Source organism: Lepidochelys kempii, chromosome 10 (genome assembly GCF_965140265.1).
Source record: "Lepidochelys kempii isolate rLepKem1 chromosome 10, rLepKem1.hap2, whole genome shotgun sequence".
NCBI lineage: Eukaryota > Metazoa > Chordata > Testudines > Cheloniidae > Lepidochelys > Lepidochelys kempii.
Window position 1 is genome coordinate 32,604,395 of NC_133265.1, and position 6,653 is coordinate 32,611,047.

Genomic DNA, 6,653 nt, shown 5'->3' on the forward strand with positions numbered 1-6,653 from the left:
TATATTTGCACCAACACTGTTTTCCCTGCAAAGGCTCCAGGCCAGGCCTGCTGGGCCTCCCAGCTGCCCGGGATCAAGGGGCTGCTTCCTGCTGAGCATGTCCTGGGAGCTGGAGGCAGGAGGAGCAGCAGATGCTCAGCACCTCCCAGCACGGGTTCAGCAGGCCTTAAAGCACAAGATTCCCATGTATCTTCAGGCAGAGCTGCAGTCTTTTTTGGTGCAGTCAAATTCCCCGGATTGCAATAAAAACCAACTCCTCTATTGTGAGATGGGGGGTAGGGAAGCCAAAGAATGGGGCTGCCCTGCTTGGGGATAACAATCATCCATGCTAGCTGACCATCATTGCCTCTTCAGGTGGGCCAGGGGTAAAAGAAACACAATGATATGAAAGAAGGGAGACTTTCCGTACAGTCACATCAGCTCTAATGGACAATATGGACCCTTGCTGGAGGCCTGTGGCCCAAGATCCTTTGCTCCCTGTTTGCATTACGAGGAAGGGCCCTGCCTTTGAAACCAAGCCCATGAGACGTGACCAGGGAATGCGAGCTGAACTTCCTAACTGTCAAGAGAGGAGGCACGGCAGCAATGAGCCAAGTCTAGAAGCAAGGGAGAGAGGGGAAATCTGCCACGCCAGCCAGAACCAGTGGCAAGCAGGCCCAAGGCTGAGGAGCCCGAAAGCAGAGCAACCCTTCCATGGACAAAGAGCAAATCAGCTAGCGGGTGTAAACCCTGCTTCCTCCTGCTAACAGCACTAGGGACAGGATTGGGCCCAATGCCTATTCCATGTGCTGCAGGGGGACATGCAGGGAGCACTATACTCTGTGTGGGGCCGGTGCCACAGAAACCTGTATTCCTTGCTCCTTGCCGCCTCCTCCTCTCTCTGTGATCCAGGGCAGAAGTCACCAGGTGAGAGCCAAGCATTCTGCAACTTTTGTGTGTGTGTATTGGGGGGAAGGGGGTGGGGAGCATGGAGCACCTCCATCCCACCCCGAGCCTCCTTGTGGCAGCAGGTGGTCCTGCAGCCTGGAGCATAACTCAGTGGTTTGAGCATTGGCCTGCTAAACCCAGGGTTGTGAGTTCAATCCTTGAGGGGGCCATTTAGGGATCTAGGGCAAAAATTGGGGATTGGTCCTGCTTTGAGCAGGGGGTTGGACTAGATGACCTCCTGAGGTCCCTTCCAACCCTGATGGTCTATGATTCTATGTATATACATCAGTCCCACTGCAAGACTTGGCCTGTGACCTTTCTCAGCTGAGGTTGTCAAGCAGAGTTTCACTGGTTCTCTCTCAGGAGTCAGGTATTTTAGAGGCCTTAATTCTGGAGCCCAGGGACAGGCAAACTGCCAACTGAACGCCGAGGCGCCTGATGCTCCCAGCTGCTAGTCCCTCTCTGTCCACTGTGGCATCAGCTGGCCTTTGGTAGCTGGGGATGGGTGGAAGGTCTCTCCTGTGGCAGGTTGTGGCTTCTCTCTTCCCCGGTCAGGACATGGCTCAGTGAGCAGAGACTCCTCTTCATGGGCAGGGGAATTCGGTGTGCCCAGGTGAGGCCCTCCTGGCTCTGCTTCGCCCACTCATCCTGCAACCTTCTCTCTCAGGGCACGATGACACTGCAATCGCTCCTCAGCCTGCAGCTTGGGTAGACATGCCCATGCCAGCTTCACCCACCTTGGCGCAGCTAAAACCAGTGAGCACTGTATGTCCTCAGGGTCCCCTCCCCAGTGTGCTTACACAGCACACACTGAAGCCCGGGCCCCTGTACAGTAACTCCTCACTTAACACCATCCCGGTTAACATTGTTATGTCACTGATCAATGAGAAAACATGCTCGTTTAAAGTTGCACAATGCTCCCATATAACTTAGTTTGGCAGCCTCCTGCTTTGTCCACTGCTTGCAGGAAGAGCAGCCCGTTGGAGCTAGCTGGTGGGGGCTTGGCACCAGGGTGGACCAGCAGCCCCCCTATCAGCTCCCCTAAGTTCCCTGTGTGGCAGCTGCCCAGCAAATTACCAATTGCCGGGCAGTTCAGGTGTCCCTCGTACCACTGCCGTGTGCTGCTCCTACCCTCTGCCTTGGAGCTGCTCCCGGGAGCCTCCTGCTTGCTGTGTAGAGGAGCGGGGGAGAAAGAGGGGTGCTAATGTCAGGGTGTCCCCCTCCCCCTGCTCCTGTACCCCACCTCCACAAAACAGAGAGGTGGATGACAGGGCTCAGGACAGAGGGAGCTTACTGGCAGCAGCTGCTGTCTCAACTTGCTGATCTACTTAAAAAGGTAGTGTGGGGTCAGGGTACTTAGATTGGGGTCAGGGTACTTAAAGGGGCAATGCACATTTCTCTCACACACATGGTGTGTGTCTCTGTCTCACTCTCACACACACACACATGCACTTCCCCCCGCACTTTGGAAAGTGGAGGGAGTGGTGTGCTCCAGCGGGATAGCCTGGGTTCATCACCACTTTCCGTTTCCAATATTTGCAGCCACAGCCATGCTGTGTCTCCTCCCTCCATTCGTGCTGCCTTGTAGAATGTGAGGCCACATTAACAACAAAGTGTTAACCCTTGAGGGCTTAGCCAATTGCTAGTTCATCATTTAGCAATAAGGCATTCCCTGGGAAATATCCCACCCTCTTCCACCCTCTGACTCCACCACCTTAACCAAGCTTCACAATCATCATTGCTATGTACAGTATTAAATTGTTTGTTTAAAGCTTATACTGTATATATGTGCATATATATATATATATTATAGTCTTTTGTTTGGCGAAAAAATTTCCCTGGAACCTAACGCCCCCCAATTTACATTAATTCTTATGGGGAAATTGGATTCGCTTAACATCGTTTTGCTTAAAGTAGCATTTTTCAGGAACATAACTACAACCTTAAGCGAGGAGTTACTGTAGCTACACGGCTGTTTTTAGCCATGCTAGCACCGGCATGTCTCCCCAGGCAGCAGTCATACCTCAGTTTGCAGTGTATACATACCTACAAAGTACGTCTGTCTGTTTTGCTGTGCAGGAGGACTTCTGATCCCTTCTCCTTAGGGAGACCTGGAATAGGTCCAGTCAGCTGCCTCTCCCTTGCGGCTGACTCCCAAGACATCTGATTGGCTTTTGTCTTCTTGCCCCGACCCCCACCCCGCCGTGCCCCATTACACAAGTTCCAGGGGTTCTTTTCTCAAAGGGATGGCAAAGCCAGACATCATAGAGCCGGTGATCCTTGGCTGGCCTCTTTGCAGCTTCTGATCCCAGTCCCATCATGCTTGAGGGATCAAAGAGCCTTCAGCTGCCATCTCATTTGCACGCATTTCCTTGTCAGAGTTTCTGGGTGAGAGAGAAACCGAGACTGCATGTGCAAAACATAAAGCAATTGTTTTCCAGTGTAATCAGTGGCGGATTAGCCACTGGGACCCCTGCTCAGGTGTCCGGGCCAACTAGCGGCCCCCTTTCAGGGCGTGGGGGCTTGACCCTCTTCGCCTGCCCAGCACTCCTCCTGGGGAGCGGGATCAGGGCACAGGGGCTTGCCCCGCTCCCCCCACCGACCTGGTGCTCCTGCCAGGGAGCAAGGTCAGGGTGCGGTGGCTTCCCCTACCCGCCAGGTGCTCCTGCTGGAGAGCTGGGGAAGCCCCCATGCCCTGACCCAACTCTCTGGCACAAGTGCCAGGCGGGCGGGACAGGGCAAGCTCCCACGCCCCGACCCTGCTCCCAGCAGGAGCTCCGGGGGAGGCAGGGGAGACTGCAGGCAGAAGGGGTGGGGAGAGGCCCCCACTTTCTCTGGCCCAGGGCCCCACAAACCCCAATCCACGTTGGTCCCTTCCTTCTTGCTGCCAAGTCTTACACCCTTCTACAAGGAATGCAGTGACCGTTCAACACCAAGAAGCCAAATCAATGCTTCAGATGGCCAGAGTATTTTGTGTATGTGTGTGTTTAATTTTGCAGTCCCGTGCTGTTCTTCGCACAAAAAAGTGGGCAGTGACAGCGCAGAACCAAAGTGTATTTTCAAGGTGCTAAAACAAAACCCCATAAAACATGGCTGATTAAAAAGGAGGAAATTACACTTCCAACCACACCGCCTACCAATGGAAGAATTCTTCCGTTGACCTGGCTGTGTCTATGCTGGGGGTTAGGTCAACTGAACTTCAGCACTCAAAGTGTAAATGCTTCAACCCCTGAGCGAAGTAGCTAGCTTGATCTAATTTTTCAGTATAGACAAGGCCGTAATCTGAGGTTGATTTCAGTTTAGAGCAATGTGATTCTGGGATATGTAGTCCAGACGAACTACCAGGGCTAGCCAGGAATTTGGGGAAGAGGGACAGTTGTGTATAAGGTCCCTTTCCAGTGTGATCTTGGGAGGGAATAGGATCTCTCTTGTTCTTTGGAAGGATGAATCAGAGATCCAGATGGACAGGGGTAGTCAATTAGTTTTTGTCCGGGTCCAAATTTCTTGGTCAAGGGTCCAAGGTTAAGACTTCAGAGAAACATTTTTCACACCGCAAATGCCCTGTTCAACAAACACACCCAATGCTGTGTAACATACCCAGGGCCTATTGCTTATATTTTGAGTGCATTAAATGAAAAATAAAATCAAGACACTGTGTAAGCTAAAAATAACCTCCAAGAAAGATGTCATAAATTACATTACAGACTTTGAGAAAGTACATAGATAAAATGTCAAATAGATGCAAATATTGGCATTAAAACACTTTTAGACAACTACTTTAAGTTTTGCTTTTGTTTTGAGTTTACAAAGAGTATGAACTTTGGTTTTGTCAAATAAAATTATTGTAAGTATATAACCCCCTGATTGCCCCCCACCCAGCTCCCTTCCCCTAACACCCTGATGCCCAGCCCCCCCCCCCCCCTTCAGCTTAGGGTTACTATAGTTCAAGTTCCCAAAAAAGAGAACACTTCTGGTAGGGTAGAGTTGGTGGGTGTTGGAGGGGGTATTTGAGTTGTGCGGGGGGGGGTGTTGTACTGGGAGGGTGTGTGTGTACTGGGAGGTGGTATTTGGAGGAGGTGGGAGGAGTGCGTGTGAACTGTGAGGAGGTATTTGGGGGGTGCTAGAGGGGTGTGTGTATAATGGTAGGATATATGGGGGTGCTGAGGGCATATGTGAGTGGTACTGGAGGAGATATTTGGGGTGCTGGAGTGTGTGTACTGAAAAGGGGTATATGGGGTGCTGGAGGAGGTATTTGGGGGTGCAGGAGGGGTGTGTGTACTGGGAGAAGGTATTTGGGGGTGCTGAAGGTGTGTGTGTGTACTGGGAAGGGCATTTGCGGGTTGCTAGAGGAGTGTGTATGTGTACTAGGAGGCCATATTTGGGGGTGCTGGAGTGGCTATTTGGGGATGCTGGAGGGGTGTGTGTGTACTGGGAGGCATATTTGGGGGGAGTGTGAGGGGTGCGTGTGTACTGGGAAGGGTATTTGGGGTTCATGGGGGGCTGTGTACTGGGAGGGTATTTGGGAGTGTGTGAGGGGTGTGTATGTATTGAGTGGGAGTATTTGGGGAGTGCTGGAGGGGTGTGTGTGTACTGGAAGGAGTATTTCGGGGTGCATGAGGGCTGTGTGTGTATTGGGAGTATTTGGGGGTGAGTGTGTACTGGGAGGGGTATTTGGGGGTGTGTGTGTACTGGGAGGGGTATTTGGGGGGTGCGTGCGGGAGGATGCACTGGGAGGGAGAATTGGGGGGGGGGTGTGTACTGGGAGGGAGTATTTGGGGGTGCCGGCAGGTGTATTTGCGTGGTGCTGAGGGGGTAACTGCAGCCTCACACTCGAGGTGGGGGGCAGTGTCTCTCCCTGTCATGGTGACAAGGTGGGTGGTACAGGCCTGGGATGCCGCCAGCCTGTCAGTCAGTGACTCCCTGTGGGCCTCTCCCCCACCCCAGGGCAGGGAGCCGGGGTCTGGCCCTGTCACCTCTCCTAGCCAGGCTCTGAGGTCAGGTGGCCCAGCCAAGAGGTACTTGGCAGCTCCGCTTACTTGGTGGTCCCAGCTCCCCCCAACTCCGCTCCTCCCCCATCGCCTGCCCACCCCACCCAGAGAGGCTCCTGCAGCCCCACTCACTGAGCCTGGACACCAGCGCCTGCTCTTTCGCCTACGTGGCCACTCACCCTATCCCTGAGCTGTTGCCAGCTGGTAGAGGATGGAGCATGTGGGGCTGCGGACACGCTGTGTCCCGCAGCCAGCCCCAGCCACCCACCCCGGGCTGGAGAGGCCCTGCTCCACATGGCTCTGTGTGTGTGTCAATGGACTGTGCGTCAGTGTGGGTGTCTGTGGATGTGTGTGTGTGTGAACCTGTGCATGCGTGTGTAACTATGAAGAGTGTATGTGTGTCTGTGCACGTGTGAGTGTAAATATGTGTAAGTGTGTCTGTGCATCGGTGAGTGTGTGTGTCAGTGTTTGCATGAGAGAGTCTGAGCACATGTGATTGTGTCCGTGCAGGGGTGTGTGTGTGTCAATGGAGTGTCTGTATGTGACTGTGCACTTGTGTGTCAATAGAGTGAGTGTGTGTGTGAGAGAGAGAGATGGTGTGTATATGAGTCAGTGCATGTGTGTGTGTCAACAGGGTGTGTGTGTCTGTGCACATGTGAATGTGTGTCTCTATGTGTGTGTCAGTGTTTGTATGTCAGTATGTTAGTATATGTGTGCTAATACTTCTCTGGGTGTGTC